This window comes from Leucoraja erinacea, chromosome 15 (assembly GCF_028641065.1).
Source record: "Leucoraja erinacea ecotype New England chromosome 15, Leri_hhj_1, whole genome shotgun sequence".
In the NCBI taxonomy this organism is placed as follows: domain Eukaryota; kingdom Metazoa; phylum Chordata; class Chondrichthyes; order Rajiformes; family Rajidae; genus Leucoraja; species Leucoraja erinaceus.
This window is the reverse complement of record NC_073391.1, coordinates 2,137,844-2,155,309: the sequence shown is the minus strand read 5'-3', so window position 1 is coordinate 2,155,309 and position 17,466 is coordinate 2,137,844. Positions and strand designations below refer to the sequence as shown.

General features: G+C 46.4%; 1 pseudogene; it reads right to left on the bottom strand.

The window, feature by feature from the left end:
• Window positions 1-1,568: 1,568 nt before the first annotated feature.
• LOC129704406 (U2 spliceosomal RNA) lies at window positions 1,569-1,673 on the bottom strand (annotated as a pseudogene).
• Between the last annotated feature and the right edge of the window lie 15,793 nt (window positions 1,674-17,466).

Sequence of the window (17,466 nt, the reverse complement as noted above, 5' to 3'; positions counted from 1 at the left end):
GATAACCCTGAATACTGCTGAGATTATATGAATCTGTAGTGATTATATACCATACATAACTGTAGTGTTGCAACCTCCCCTCCCCCACCATCGTAGGTCCCTTTTTTAACAGAAGAAAACCACACCCACCTATCTCCATGGTTACCGGTGGTTGTGTTATTTCCTTGGTTTTTTGAAAAGGAGGTTCTGGTTTGATATCTCTTGTTCGGGGTTGTGTGGGAGGTTGAGGCTTCCGCATCTTCCAGGGTGGCCGCCCTGGCCATACCCTAAAAAAGGATCCTGCGGGTTATATTGATTTCTGGCACTGCCACTGGTATGAGCCACATTTTTCATGGCCTTGCCTGTGGCTGGTATCGTGCTCCAAAATAGGCCCTTGCGCTGGCCTTGATGAGCCCCAGTGTCTTGGCTTCGTCCACACATGGTTCTTTGTTTGCAAATGGTAGCATTTTTGGGGTCCCAGTGCTGGCTGAATGGCAGCCTTCCACATGTAGTTCAGGTCATATTGCATATTACTAAACAGAGCTAGTGCGTCTTGATGGTCTTTGGTTACCTACGTTTAGTCCAGGGTGCGGGTGTATGCTGTGATCCCTTCCGTCAATCCCGTTAAGGTTTTCTGGATCTTGAGGTCCTGGTTCCTGATGTTCGTCCCCATATGCTGCCAAATGCATTGGTTTACACTGGGCACCTGTAATGCCTCACCGTTGCCAGGTGGCAGATGTCTGGCCAGTCTCTGTAAATATTTCTTGTTGGCGTTTGTGGCCAGACATATAGTAATACTATTGCCATCCTGGATCCAAGTCTACCCATGTTTGACTTGGTTAAAGTAATCAGCCACCATGTCCAGCAGAGTTCCTGCTGTGTTAGGATCATGGGATGCTTAATTACCAGGCTCTGGCCCATCAGGGTCCTGCCTACTCTTTTTTAGAGTTAGAGATCTCTAGGGTCCCACACGGGGTACCCATGTGGGGCTTAACTGCTGCCCACTTGTCTTTTGTTCTGCGGACCCCTCTTGCAGGTCAGCCCAGAACTGACCCACAGTGCTCCCCTCTGATGGGGTAGAAGCATTGTGCAGCCCTCAAAGAGGTACTGCTGTGGGTTTATCACGTTGGAGCAAGGCTCCATACACCGCTTCTTCCCGCTCCTGCGCTCTCGGGCGCTGGTTGCCGGCGGTTATGCAAAGTCGGACCCTTCTGAGTCCACTACCTTGTTTGATTTGTGTCTAGCCTTACCGCTCGGTCACATGGATCTGGCCCGTGCGGGGCCGACATCGGGCACAGCTGATCCCACTACGGATGATCCAAGTGCCGCTGGCTGCTGCTGGCTGCCCGCTGTTCCACGGTCCTCCTTCTCCAGCTTTGTCCTTCCTTCTGTGGAGTGGATATGGCCGGTGTGGAGGACATCTGGCACAGCTGATTCCATCTATTCCATTTCTTTAACCCGGCTCCAACGCTCTCAGCGCTCCTGGCTGCTCCTTTATCTCAGACCCCTGGGACCGACCCCCGTACTGATGGTACTGGTCCCTTATGGTCATTGCAGCCGGCCAACCCCACTCTAATGCCCTCAATTCTGGGCACTCCTACTTATATGGTCCTTAGATAAGGGACATATAAGATATTAAAACTGATAATAACAGCTACTATAGTTGATCTTAGTCAAAAGGCCCAAGAAGCGATATCTGTAACTAAAAAACCCGCTGGGACCGACCCCGGTACTCACATTACTGGTCCCTCGCGGTCTATTGCAGCCAGTCAACTGAACTGCAAAGTCCTTGGCCTCGGCGCTGGCCGTTAGTGCTGCTGCCGAGAAATGAATTTTCCCATCGTGCTGGAGTGAAGTTGGGCACAGGTGTTTTCCCTCTCCGGGAATCGATGTGCCCATGCTGCTCCTGCGCTGCCGGCTGCCGCTGCTGCTCCTGCCGCTGCCGCTGCCGCTGCCGCTGCTCCTGCCGCTGCCGGCTGCCGCTGCTGCTGCCGCTGCCGCTGCCGGCTGCCTGCACTCCGCGGTTCTCCCGCCGGCTTTCTGCAGCTAACATGGACCCGGTCCATGTCTGCACCTAACGGGTAAGTGGAAGGAAATGCAGAGTCTCTTACCTGCTGTTCCCGACTTTTCATTCTCCCGCTGGTGAACGTCGTTCCCTGCGTGTCGGTTTCGAGCCGCTCGGACCGACCCCGGTGTTCACGGGCCTGGTCCTTCGTGGCAGATCCGCAGCCGGTAAAATCCGGCTGTTCCTAGGGACCCCTTGGACCAACCCCGGTGCTTACCTTTTGAAGAAGGTTTTCGGCCCGAACGTCCCCAGTTCCTTAGCTCCATTAGTGCCGCTGCACTCGCTGAGCGTTTCCAGCCCTGCTGTGTACCCCGGGTACTTACAGCGCTGGTCCACGCTGGCCGCTAGCGACTGCTCCCAAGCCAGTCTCGCTTGAGACTGGCATACGGGACCTCTTTGCTTTGCTTCCCGCCCGGCCGAGAAGTGAATTTTGCCGGTGCGGGAGCGAAGTCGGGCACAGGTTTTTCCCCTCCAGGGAAACTCGTGCTGTTGCTGCTGCCGGCTGCTCGCACTCCACGGGTCTCCCCGCCAGCTTTCCGCAGCCTCCTAAATGGTAAGTAGAAAAAAGGAACGCAGAGTCTCTTACCTGCTGTTCCCGACTTTCAAATTCTCCCGCTTGGGGAACGTTGTTCCCCCCTGTGTGACTCGTTGCAATGCGTGTAGCGATATGACACGCATGCGTGGAAGCGGGGTTCTTCACGAAGTCACTCACGTGACTCCGAAGTAAAATCCTATGTGTTGTTATGGCCTTGAGATGTCATTGCCACCATCTCACCCAAACAGTTATTACTACTTTGCAGTGACATTGACCACATTCACTCAGTGTTCTGTATTACCAATGAGATATGTAATTGCTGAGATTACTTGAGTGGCTGAACATAAAAATATGTCATTCTTTGTGGAGCTGCCATTTGCATTGAACATTTATTTTAAAGTAATTGTTAAAATGGATGCCCAGAATAGTTCCTTAGTTTAAATTTATGATGTATTGTTAAGTTTATGTGCAGTGTTTCTGAAGTCTTTTGGAATCTTATGCCCCTGTCCCACTTAGGAAACCTGAACGGAAACCTCTGGAGACTTTGTGCCCCACCCAAGGTTTCTGTGCGGTTCCCAGAGGTTCCCGGAGGTTTTTGTCAGTCTCCCTACCTGCTTCCACTACCTGCAACCTCCGGCAACCACCTGCAACCTCCGGGAACCTCACGGATACCTTGGGTGGGGCGCAAAGTCTCCAGAGGTTCCGTTCAGGTTTCCTAAGTGGGACAGGGGCATTATGCTGTTGGGTAAAAACAAAATCCAGATTTTTGTATCCAATGTTGTCTGACCTCAGTTCTTCTTGAAACATCAAAAGCATTTATAGTGAATTAATGTGGACTTGATTACAGCTAAGTGCACAATATTGAGAGAACAAATTCTCATTTGAAAGGGGATGGTATCATTATAAGATTCAAAAATGATAGCGTTGAAACAGGCAAAATGCTTCATTGATCAATGTTGACATTTATACATCACAATCCACCCAATCCATAATACTCCAATCCTTTTCCATGTTACACACTTTATGTATAACCATCTATTATTTACCCCTTAATTTTCAGAAACTGTTTCATGAAATTGGTAAATCAAATTATTTAGTAAGCACTTTTGGAAACAGAATTTAACTGCAACTGGGATGTGTCTTAGTAAAATTTGAAACTATTTAGCATTGCTGTTGTGGCCGGTTACTGCATGAATATTCTTTGCCTAGTAAAAGGCTATTTGAAATAAATAATTTTGATCCAGTGACCAATGTTTGACTTTATGTATTAGGTGTCAACATGAAGCATCCAATTTTAGTACATTAAAGCAGAAATTTGCAATATTTTAGTGAACAAAATGAAGATATTAAGGCAGGCGAATAAGCAAGTCATGCGTGGTGAATCAAAGAGGTCTTTATTGCTGAAGCGAAGAGAACAACACACACACAAATTGGGGAAGGCTGACCCAGGGCTCTATACTTATACTACGGCACATCCCTAAACCTCGTGACAACACCTCCCCGCCATTACCCAGTCACGTGACACTGCCCTCGACTGCCATTGGTTCGCATAGTGAGTGGCCTACCCACCAGGTGGCGCCACAATAACATACAAATATTGACATTTTTTTAACCAAATACGGAAATGATATGAGAAAGGGAATTTGTAAGTAATTCTCTTTAAGCTGGCATTGGTGAAATAGCAATTTTACTTCGGAGTCACGTGAGTGATTCCGTGAAGAACCCGTTCAGCATGCATGCGCAGCATTATGTCCAGCAGAGCAACAGCGGCACAGCGGGAGTCGGGCGCTCCCACTATGGAGGTGAAAGAACGGACCATCAGGTAAGCTGACGCCGGCTTTTTCTTTCACAAGGAGCCTTCTGCTGTCCGGCAGAGAAGAAAGGCTCTACAACAAACCTGTCCCCCGCTCGACTCCACGGAGGAGCGTTCCATCTGGGGGGGGGGGGCAGCATCAAGGTGGTAGGATCACTTACCCGGCGCTCCGCTATCCCGACACCGTGCCGAGTCCAGCCCCGCTAGCGCCTGAGCAGCGAGCTGGAAGTACCACCACGGAGGCGTACGGCCAGTGGCTCCGACTTATCGGATGGGACGTCTTTCCACCCGCCTGGGGGGGGAAAGACAGCCGCCTGTACAGACCTGCACCCGCTCGACTCCATGGAGTAGCGTTTCATCTCGCGGGGGCAGCAACAAGGCGGGAGGACCGCTTACCGGGCGGTCCGCTACCCCGACACCGCGCCGAGCCCAGCCGCGCTAGCACCTGAGCAGCGGGCTGGATGTAAAGCCAAGGAAGAGGCATCCGGCCGGTGGCTCCGATTTATCGGACGGGGACGTCTCTCCACCCAGGCGGGGGAGAGACAGCCGCCTGAGCCACATGGAGCGGCTCTTGGAGCAGGAGCTCCAGCGAGGTGCACCCCAGGAGGGACGCACTCGCAGAGGGGGTCAGGCTCTCCCTCCACAGTGCCTTGTGCACTGTCCATTGCTTCCTCCTTTCCAGAGGATAGCTTTGGTGACCAGGACTGGGCTGGTCAAGAACAGGGGCAATGGTTGAAGATCTCGGGAGTATGCAAGGGGTGCAGGAACAGGAAGAGTGGTGGATTGGACAGCACCATGGAACCCCACGTGCAGGAGGCGTTAAAAGCCTGACGACAGCCATCATATCGTTTTTTCCTCGTTCCATGGACAAATACGGAGATGACCACAACCTTCGTAAACAAGTCATAAGATCCCACCCACTGAGCCAGATCCACTGCTCTGTGGCAAAAACTTCACAAAGCATATGAAGGACATGCAAGAGGTTTTACAAAACTTTCGGCTCATGAGGGCAGGGCCAGGACGAGTAACCAAAAACAGTAATTCCTAAGCAGCAGCACCCCATCGCGTCCATCAGTCAACGTCTACCATATCGGACTGATGAAATCTCGGGGTCCGCATTCTATCACCGAAAGTCTTCTTTAGACCAGGGCCCAGAGCGGACCCCATGGAAAATGTGCCACCCCCCAACGTCACCGCCACGTCAGACGACGTGCAACACTCGTTGGACCGGCAGGAAACAGAAGAATACCCATGGAGGTAGGTGGGTCTGGTTCCTACCAGTATATAGAGGAATACTAACACATGGGAGTCTATCACGAGTGATCAGTATATACTCAATGGCATTAGTAAATACAAATACAATTCATACTAGAAAAATTGCCACCAGGTCAACATTCACCCCAGAGGGTATTTTTTCCCTCTCCGTTAAAGAAACAAGAGGGACATGCTGAACTGGTGAGAATAATTACAAAGGGTATCATGGGAAAACCTGAACCCTTGCAATTCGTATCAAATATATTCACTAAACCCAAAAAAGATGGTGGATGTCGCATCATCATTGACTTAACTTCACTAAATATGTTTGTTAAGTATATACATTTCTAACCCAGAATCATCATTACCACTTACACTGGGCATTAATTATCTGGAGATGTTGGGTGACTTTTATGGTTTAAAAGCATATGCATAAATATGCATCACTTGCATGTACGGTTGTTACTGCCAAACAACTAAATTCCAAAGGATACTTCATGGCAAGCATTCATCTTAAAGATGTTTACTATTTAGTACCATTCACAAGGATCATCGCAGATACCTGAAATTTACCTGGATGGGGCAGCTATAGCAGTTTAAAGCGTTACCCAATGGGTTCACATCAGCCCAAGAGTGTCACCAAGACACTAAAACCAGCTCTGGCAATATTCAGAAGACATAAACATATTGTCATGGCATAGCTTGATGATATCCTAAATGGTAGGCAAGACCATGAATTTGACTATGTTAGCTGTTTCAGCTACCAAACAGTTATTCAAAACCCTGGGGTTGTCTTACATCCAGATAAATCTAAGTTGAAGCCATCCTCTATCATGGACTACTTGGGCTTCACAATTAATTCAGTCTACGTGACTGTAACATTGCCAAGAGACAACATAGTTGAATTGGCACAATCATGCAACAATTTAATGGTCAACAAACTACCAACTACTCGACAAGTAACAGAGTAATTGGGATAATGGTAGTAGCATTTCCAGCTACATAATTCGGACCTTTGTACCAAAAATGACATACAAGTCATTATGATCATTTCATGAAGTTACCCACTGAAGTAATATCAGAACTACAGTGGTGGGCAAAAAACGTTTGACATAGTTTCAGCCCATTATCATCACTAACCCTACGTCAGTTATCCAAACAGATGCCAGTGCTCAAGACTGGGGAGCAACTAACTCTATATCCAGCACAAGTAGTAGATGGACTAACCCAGAATCATCATTACCACTTACACTGGGCATTAATTATCTAGAGATGTTGGGTGACTTTTATGGTTTAAAAGCATATACATAAATATGCATCACTTGCATGTACGGTTATAAATAGTTAATACTACGGTGGTGGCCTACATTAACTATATGGGCGGCATAAAATCGGTATCATGCGACAAGTTGGTCAATACAATTTGACAATGGTGTGTCCAAAGACAAATTTGACTATCAGTAACTTACCTGCCAGGTAAGCTAAATACAGTGGCAGACACCAGGTCATGTAAATTTAATGACAACATCGAATGGATGTTAAAACCCCAAAAATATATATTTTTCACAAAGGTTATCAAGCAATAAGGCACGCCAGATATCGATTTATTTGCATTGGGGCTAAATCACCAGGTACCTATGTATGTCGCTTGGGAACCAGACCCTGAGGCAGCAGCGGTAGATGCGTTCGCGCTGGATTGGGGAATTCTTCTATGCATTTCCTCCCTTCTGCCTCATCAGTCGGGGACTACGCACAGTACAAATGAACTCTGCTTCAGGTATTTTGATAGTACCCGACTGGCCTACACAGCCATGGTTCCCAATACTCCATGACATGGTTGTTGAAACTCCGATGGTATTCCCCAGTGACCCAGAGTTATTAACACCCAGTGTCAGGCACAAGCCACCCGAGCCATGAAAAAATCAAACTCCTGGGTTGCAGATTCTGCACAAACCACTTCTGGGACTGGGATTATCATAACAAACCGTCGACACCATGTCAGCATCCCTCCGAACATCCACTAAAAAACAGCACTTGTCCAGCATCAAAAAATGGGAGAAGTACTGCTTGGATACAGGGACCACCTACTCAACCGCTACAGTTACCAACGTACTGGAATTCCTGGCGAACCTTCACCACGATGAAGGACTTCAGCTACAGAGCCATCAACACAGCTAGAATTGCCCTGCCTGTCTATTTAAAACCAGCTCCAGGCCAACAGGCCATGGGGTCCCACCAGCTGGTGGTCAAACTAATGAAGGGTATTTACAACTCTAACCCCCTAGACCAAGGTACACCCATATATGGGATGTCAGTGTGGTCCTGACATACCTCAGGGGATGGCCACCAGCCAGATCCCTCAACCTGGAACCATCTATGCTCAAAACACTCATGTTGATGGCACTTGTAGCTGCACAGAGGGTCCAGTCACTACACCTATTGCGACTGGACACCATGCTCACAGCTCCAGACCAGATCTCTGTCATTGTCCCAGGGAATGATCAAACAGATCAGGAACACCTAATCCAGTCGTGAGGGCTTACCCGCCAGAAACATGGTTATATGCCATGACCCTATTATCCTACAGTCGTTCGAGGGAGATGAAAAGCCTTGTGGGTCCGGGTGACAAGCCATTTCGAGATGGCTCAACACTGTTATGTGCCAGACATAGAAATTATAGGCCCTACATTCGACACCAATGAAAATATGATCGAGGGATCCAATGAAATCCCGCCTGCCTTCTGGGTCCTGATCCCCTAGCCACAAGGGGCCATCTAACTCCCTCTTAGCCATTTCAATGAAGATGGCCTCAAACTAGCATGTGGCAGAGAATTCCAGAGATTCACCACCCTCTGACATGTACAAATTTCATTCCACCAGGGCAGCACCCACGTCGACGGCTAAAAGAATGGTCGTGCCTATAAACCACATCCTGGCTACAGCAGGATGGTGGAGGAAAAAACGTTCAGAAATTTTATAATAAGCCGTTGGCAAAACCTGTTTTATTTGCTGGAAAGATTTTACAGACTGCAAATATTTAATTTAAGCCCAGGGGAGCAATTTAATTTATTTGTTGTTATTGTTAAAAAACACCATTGTGTTTTTCTACAAACAGATTCATTGGTTGGTTACGATAACACACTTCCTCCCTCAAAGACTTTGGCAGTGATGTAGTAATAACTGTTGCACGGTTTGAAATTTCAGAGCTTTGAAATCTTCACGGAATCACTCACGTGACTCTGAAGTAAAATAGTAAGATTAAACGAGAACTTACCAGTTTGAAGTTTGATCTGTATTTTATGAGGAGTTACGATGAGGGATTACGTGCTATCCGCTCCCACCCTCAATAATATGGGTCAAATTCATAAACTGATGTCTCCTTATCTTTACTATGTTTACTTCAATAACTGTGTCTATCTGTGATTCCACACCGCTGCTTTGAAGTATGCCGCGCATGCGTGCTGAGCGGGTTCTTCACGTAATCCCTCATCATAACTCGAACCTGCACCGTCATTCAATATGATCATGGCTGATCATCCAACTCAGTATCCTGTACCTGCCTTCTCTCCATACCCCCTGATCCCTTTAGCCACAAGGCCCACATCTAACTCCCTCTTAAAGAAGGTGTGCAGTATGCTCACCCTCATCGTTAAGTGCATTGAATATAAGACAGACACAAAATGCTGGAGTAACTCAGCGGGTCAGGCAGCATCTCTGGAGAAAAACAATAGGTGACGTTTCGGATCTCGACCCTTCTTCAGACTCGTGAAAGAGCACTATAAGATTTTGGTTTGGCTGCATTTGAGCATTAGTTCAAGTTCAAGTTCATATTTATTGTCACATGCATCAATTAAGGTACAGTGGAATTTGACTTACTATGCAGCCATACAAACAAAAGGTCACGATATACAATAGAATATAACATGAACATCCACCACAGTGGAATCAACATTCTTCATTGTGGTGGAAGGCAATAGCTTTGTTAGTCCTCCTTTGTTCATCCGTGGTTGGACCCTTGAACCCTCCGTAGTCGCCGCTATGGATGGCCTTATGTACAGGTCCTCTCGTCGGGATGCTTGAAACTCCAACGTCGGGATGGACAGATATTCGTGGAGGTCCCAAATCAGCCGCTTCCTACCGGAGACCGGGGCTTCACGATGTTATAGGTCGCAGGCCGGCAGGCGGAGCACTTCTTCTAGCGACCCCCGGCAAAGGTTCGCCCACTCCGCAATGGAAAGTCCACGCCCCGCCCGCGGCTAGAAGCTCCGCAGACCACGGCTTCAGGATGATATAGTCCGCTGGCTAGCGATCGGAGCATTTCCTCTAGCGACCTCCGGCAAGGGATCGCCCGGCTCCGCGATGGAAGTCCGCGCTTCGCCCGCTGCTGAAGCTCCGGACCCGACTCCGGGAAAGGCCACACCAATCCAAGCTGTTAGGCCGCAAGGGAGGGTGAAATGCAACTAGGGGAAAAGTGGCATTCCACCGAGGTAAGTGACTAAAAAAACTGTTTCCCCCAATTCCCACAAACACACTAAAACACAAAAAAAGTGGAAAGGACAAACAGCTGCGGACGAGGTTGCCAGCTCGTGGCGCCAACTATCGATGAAAGTGCAGTTCTGGTCACCCACTGTCGGTGGAAAGTTGAGGTTCTAGGGCAGACGATTATTAAAGGAAACAACACTGTTTGTTCATGGTTGGAAACTAAGCTGAAGCTCAGAGGGGACCGTGCCTTTGCTGTGTCGGCACCCAAATTATGGAACGATCTGCCTCTCCACATTAAACAGGCCTCTTCTCTGTCTGTTTTTAAATCACTTCTTAAAACCCATCTCTTCTCCGTGGCCTTTGATACCCAGTAAGATGTCGCCTTTATTTATTTACTTGAGTTAATCTCTTTTTTTTTGATTGCTTTTATTCCGTGGTTATTATTTTTACTCATGTTTTATGTCTTTTAATTTATTGTTGTATTTCATATGTAATTTTTGCGCCTCATGTGAGCTGTTATGGTGTCTGTTTATGATGTCTTGTTTATTCTTCTGTACAGCACTTTGGTCAACATTGCTGTTTTAAAGTGCTTAACAAATAAAGTTGGATTGGATTGGATGGTAGTATACGTGACAATTATCCTTTAATCTGGAAGAGAGGTGTTTTAAGAGCCTTCTAGATAGGCACATGGGTCTGCAGGGACTGGATGGATATGAATCATGTGCAGACATAAGTGAGTAGTTTATCTTGGCATTAAGTTCAGCCACAGACATTGGCCTGTACTTTTATATGTTCTATGTTTTCTTTTAGAGATACAGCACCGAAACAGGCCCTTTGGCCAACCGAGTCTGTGCCGACCAGCGATCCCGCACACTAACACTAGGGACAATTTACAATTATACCAAGCCAATCAACCTACAAACGTGTCAATTATACCAAGCCAATCAACCTACAAACGTTTTTGGAGTGTGGGGGGATTCTGCAGCTCCTGGAGAAAACCCAAGCAGGTCACAGGCAGAAGATACAAACTCCGTACAGACAAGCATCTGTAGTCTGGATTGAGCCGGGATCTCTGGCACTGTAAGGCAGCAACTCCACCACCTCCACCATGCCGCCCTATATTTACATGTTCTAAGTTAATGTCATCAAATATATTGTTGGTGCATGTTAGAGAAATCTTTAAGAAATCCTGTGTTTCCTGTAATAATGTTATTGGCTCAATGTATGTTTAAGACCAACTAAGTAATAACATAAAATACAGATTACTGTCAAGGACATTCCAAGAATGACAGAGTAATTTTGTACTTATGTTTTAATAATAGATGGTCATATCAATGACATTTTTTAGGTTTTCTCCCCTTAATGCTAACCTGTTTCTCCCCTAACACACTAACCTAACCTCACTACATTTCCAGCAGAAAATCATTAAACAGAACTACATCTTTTAAAATGATTCATAACAGTAGAACTGTGAGTTATCCCTTAATCAAGAAAATTTCATAGTCGCCATCATGGACAGTATGATATCTCCCATGCTTTGTTAAAATGAGTTCATTGTCACAATGCATATTAAGGCACAACATGAATATATTCAAATGTTTTTTTTTTAATAAACCATAGCATCTATAGGGGTAAGAGGAACCATGAAGCGAATATTGAAGCCTGCAAAATGTTACAAAACAAAGATCTAGCATTCTATCTTTACAGACTGTAATGAGCATTGTGTGAGAAGGCAAGTTGTTGACTTTCCCTTAATCCACTAGAAGATTAAAGTAGAAAATCACAGCAAGAGGATAGCCACAGATTGGACCATAAATTGCTTTGACCATTTTGTCTTTGATATAAAGAGAGCCTCCATTTCCCATTTACCCTATGATATATATGAGTGATTTATAAATTATTTCTAATACAGTTCTCGCATTTGTTTCAACCTTTGAACAAATCATAAAGGTTCCCTTTGGCATCAGACAGTTAAGTATATAATTAATCATTTTCCTTCAACTGAAACCACTTCAATGTCAACGTCAATGAATTGGAACACACGTATAACATCTGGAGCCACATTTCTTTCTTCAGGTTTATTAGCATTCAAATACCTACCTCTAAATTCTGTCGTGGAGTTAAATATTAAATTGTAAGCAAAGGCAGCTTCATATTTACTCCATATTTAATAATGTTGCACACATTTTTACACATAGACACATGTCTATGCCATCTACAAAAAATACTGTTGTCACTCAGCTTGGCTACTCCACCAACACCTTCCTAGCTTGGGACCTTTATCAACAAGAAAGACAAGGTCAGCAATGGGGCACCGCTGCTTGCAGATTCCCCTCCAGGTTACACAGCTTCAAAAATCCCCAAGTACATGCAAGCTGAAACAGCAAAAGGAACATGATAGTAACAGCACTAAATGATCCCAAATATCAATTGTTTGCAATCCTGATATGCCCAATACTTTGCGATAGTGTGCAATTAAACACTATCTGCGGAGGTGGCATGAGCCATCCTGAATGATTAGGCTCGATGGGTGTAATCATAATAATCATAATAATACCTTATTAGCCAAGTTTGTTTTGCAACATACGAGGAATTTGATTTGCCACACAGTCATACCATTAAAAAGCAACAAAACACGCAAAATACATTTTAACAAGAACATCCACCACAGCGACTCCTCCACATTCCTCACTGTGATGGAAGGCGGAAGGAAAGTTCAATCTCTTCCCTTCTTTGTTCTCCCGCAGTCGGTGACCTCGAGTCTTCCGGTGACGGGGCGATCTTGGCTCTCGTGGCCGGCGGTCGGCCCCTCCACGTCAGGGTGATCAAGCTCCTGCATCGGGGGGATGTCAGCTCCCCCGCGCTGGGCGATCGATGCCGGGTCAGGGCTGGTCAAACCTTCTGCGTTGTTTGGAGCTTCCCGACATCGGCCTCTACCCGAGACTGCGAGCTCCTCGGTGAAATCCGCAGGCCGCGGTTGGAGTGTCGATCCCAGGCAAGGGATCGGCTCCGATAGAAATTCCACGTCCCCACGGTGGGACTCAAAGTCAGTCCCGCGCAAGGCCGCCAGCTCCATGATGTTTCCCCCAAGTTTCCCCCGACCCCCTCCACCACCCCCACATAAAATAAACCAGAGAACGTTAACACAAACTTTTAAAACACACTAAAAATAACAAAAAAAACCCAAAAAGACAGACAGACTGCTGGTGAGGCTGCCCCCATGCGGAGCCCCCTGTAAGCAAAGATACAGAACGGGGTACTGATTGTGCATGATGGAATGGGATACTGATTGTGGATGATCAGCCATGATCACTGTGAATGGCGTGGCTGGATTGAAGGGCAGAATGGCCTACTCCTACATCTATTGTCTATTGTCTGTAAGGTAGAACTGTTCACAACTATCTTCAGCCAGATGATGAATGAATGAAGAATTCTGAGCTTCCTCCTGGTATTAATTGCGGATGAAAGTCGTCATTTAATTCATTGCAGTTCATATAACATCAAGAAACGAAAGAGTGCATTGGATACCACAAAAATGTTTGAACCTTGCAAATATCTCAAAAGCGGTGCTGAATAAGGCTATGCTCCAGAATCACACTTTCAGTATAACTGCAACATTGGCATCTTTACATAAAATGTGAAAAAAAATGGCCATATATAAACACAGGAAACATACAATCCACCCAAATTATCAATTTACAGCTAGATGCTAGAAAGCATTTGGCAATTGTTAAGAAAATCCTGCATACTTATGTGCAGTTATAGTTTTGCTCTAAACATATAGGTCCAAATCTCATCGCATTCATTCAACCAACATGCATTAAAGCCATGGATTCCAGAGGTGGGATAGGAAAGATTTCTATTTAAATTATAGAACTCATTGGCATATTTGTTCTGCTAAAAAAAAAGTATTTTAAATGGATATTGAATGCATTGGTGATGTCACCAAAAGTCAAATATAAAGAGTAAATGCTGAAAACACTCAGCAGAAAGGAACACCATTCCTTCTCTCCAGAGATGCTGCCTGTCCTGCTGAGTTACTCCAGCATTTAGTGTTTATCTTCAGTGTAAACCCACATCTGCAGTTCCCTCTTATACACGAGTTACCGTTGGGAGCCCAGGTTCCAGTTGCCTATCTCTGTATTTCTCCATCCTACTCCTATTCAAACCTCTCCGGCTGTGACCTATTGAACTGGGCCAATGAAGCCAACAGCATCATTATCTTCTTTCAGGCTCAACGCAGCTTTCTGGACCCAACACTAACATCTACAAGGGGGCACAAGGGCTGCAGATGTTGGAATCTTGAGCAAAACATAATGTGTTGGACTCAACATTTCAGGCAGATTCTTTAGACTTTAGACTTTAGAAATAGAGTGTGGAAACATGCCCTTCCGTGCACAGAGTATGTTCCAATCAGCGAATCCCCGTACTAGAATTTTCTGATGTTAATTAACCTACAAAGCTGTCTTTGAAGTGTTGGAAGAAAATGGACCATCGGAGAAAACCCACGCGGGTCACGGGGAGAACGTACAAAGTCCATACAGACAGCGCCCGTAGTCAGGATCGAACCCAGGTCTCTGGCGCTGTAAGGCAGCAACTCTACCGCTGTGCCACTGTGCCATACTGTGGAGGGATTGGCAGGCAATGTTGCGGGTCAGGGCCCATCTTCAGATGGATAGGAATAAGCAGAGGAAAATTGGGAAAGAGAGATGGGAGTGGGACAAAGCCTGGCACGTGATAGACGGATTCAGGCAATGGAGTTTGACCGGCAGGTGGGTGGAGGGAGTGAGTGAGTGGGAAAAGCTGACAGATGGGTGTCAGAAGAATAGGAGTGAAAAGTAAAGTCAGAGGGAGGGATGTGAGTGGAAGGATACAGGGGCGAGAGGAAATGGGAAACGGGGGGGATAAGGGGGAATGGGTAACTCAGGGATAGCAGATGCATGCATGACGGAGGGGAGGGGAGCACTGTGACTGGAGATGGGTGTTATGGGGCCTGCACCCACCACATTAAGGGCACTCAAGTCAGGAAGGAGGGAGTAGGGGGGGGGTTGAAGGTAGACAATTCAAGGTGGGGGGGGGGGGGGGGGGGGGGGGGGGGGGGGGGGGGGGGTGGGGGGGGGGGGGGGGGGGTAGCCCAAACAGACCCAAGACTAAATTAAGTCACTTCTCTCTCATTCTTACACCACTGGCGCCTCCCACCACATTAAGGGCACTCAAGGTCAGTAAAACTACACTCACAGTTTAGTAGACATGTGTTCAGTGTTATTCACAGCTCAGACTGACCCTCTCGCTCTCCCATCTTGCAGAGACTGACTGAGGCACTCAACATTTCGGGTTTTATAGTCCCTCAGGAAGGGGCGTGGACTTCAGGAGAGAGAATCTCAACATTTCTTAAACACTAATAACTCAATTATTTTTCATCGATGTGAAAAATCCTCTTGTCCTGCGCAGCGGAGAGAGACTCTGTGTAAGATGGCCAAAAATCACAGCCGTAAGTGACAGCGTTTTTTCTAAAAACAATATGCAGAACAACAGGAAGTGTTCAAGATCAGACTTTTAGTAATATAGATTGTCTATTGTCCATAAGGTAGAACTGTTCACAACTATCTTCAGCCAGAGATGCTGAATGAATGAACCATTCGGGCTTCCTCCTGGTATTAATTGCAGATGGAAGTCTTCATTTAATTCATTTCAGTTCATCTTACATCAAAAAACGAAAGAGTGCATTATATACAACAAACATATTTGAACCTTGAAAACTCTTAAATTAAATGTCAAAGAGCAGAGGGCATAGCGAAGTAAGAGTGGTGGCGTTTAAACAAGATGTGTGGGGTAGGTTTTTTACAGCGAGGGTGATGGGTGTGTGGAACTCGCTGTCAGGGGTGGTGGTAGAGGCAGATGCGACAGTGGCATTTCAGAGTGTTTTAGATAGCACACGGGTATACGGGGATTGGAGAGATGTGGATCAGACAAAGGAGCTTAGTTTAACTTGGCCCGGACATTGCGGGCCAAAAGGGCCTGTTCCCGCACTGCGCTTGTTCTCACAAGTTCACAAGTTATAGGGATAAAATTAGGCCATTCGGCCCATAGATTCTACTCCATTATTCAATCATGGCTGATCTTTGCCTCCTAACCCCATTGTCCTGCCTTCTCCCCATAACCCCTGACATCCATTCTAATCAAGAATCCATCTCTCTCTTAAAAAATATCCACTCACTTGGTCCCCACAGCCGTCTGTGGCAATGAATTCCCCAGAATAACTACCCTCTGACTAAAGAATTTCTTCCTCATCTCCTTTCTAAAAGAGCGCCTTCTGTGTTCTTAAAGTCAAGTCAAGTCACTTTTATTTCTATAGCACATTTAACAAAACAACTCTCGTTGACCAAAGTGCTTTACATTGGTGGAGGTACTAACGTTATACAACAGTGGTTCATAGATTAAGTACATACATAAATACAAACATATAGCCCTCACTCAGAGGAAGTCAAGAAAGGCTTGAGAGTAAAGATGAGTTTTAAGTCTCGACAAAAAGGAGTCGATGGAGGGGGCAGTTCTGATGGGAAGGGGGATGCTGTTCCACAGTCTAGGAGCTGCAACCGCAAAGGCGCGGTCGCCCCTGAGCTTATGCCTAGACCGCGGGATGTTCAGTAACCCCAAGACGACTGATCTGAGGGACCTGGAGGTGGTGTGGTGGGTAAGCAGACTTTTGATGTAGGTGGGGGCAAGCCCATTAAGGGCTTTGTAGACATAAAGAAGGATCTTGAAATTTATTCGGAACCGCACAGGGAGCCAGTGGAGAGAGGCCAGGATCGGGGTGATGTGGTCCCTTTTTCGGGTGCCCGTCAGGAGTCTCGCTGCGGCGTTTTGGACCAGTTGCAGGCGGGACAGGGAAGATTGGCTGATGCAAGTGTAGAGGGAGCTGCAGTAATCTAGGCGGGAGGAGATAAATGTGTGGATGATCTTTTCGAGGTCATCAAACTGGAGGAATTGGTTTATTTTAGCAATCGTCCGAAGCTGGAAGAAGCTAGCTTTTACCATGGCATTGACTTGTTTGTCAAATTTCAATGCCGAGTCAAATATCATGCCAAGGTTTTTGACGTGAGGATTGAGCAATGGGGTAAGGCTTCCAAGGCTGCCTGCTATCATTTTGATGGAGTCCGAGGGGGGAGAAGGATGACCTCAGACTTGCTCTCGTTTAGTTGGAGGAAGTTCTGGAGAGACGGAAAGGGACATTTTAGTAAATAAAAAAAATAAACGATTGCTCCACACATATCCTATATCGACATGTTCACATGTTCCTGGGTTATATACTTTATACTCCGGCTTTATTGTCGACGG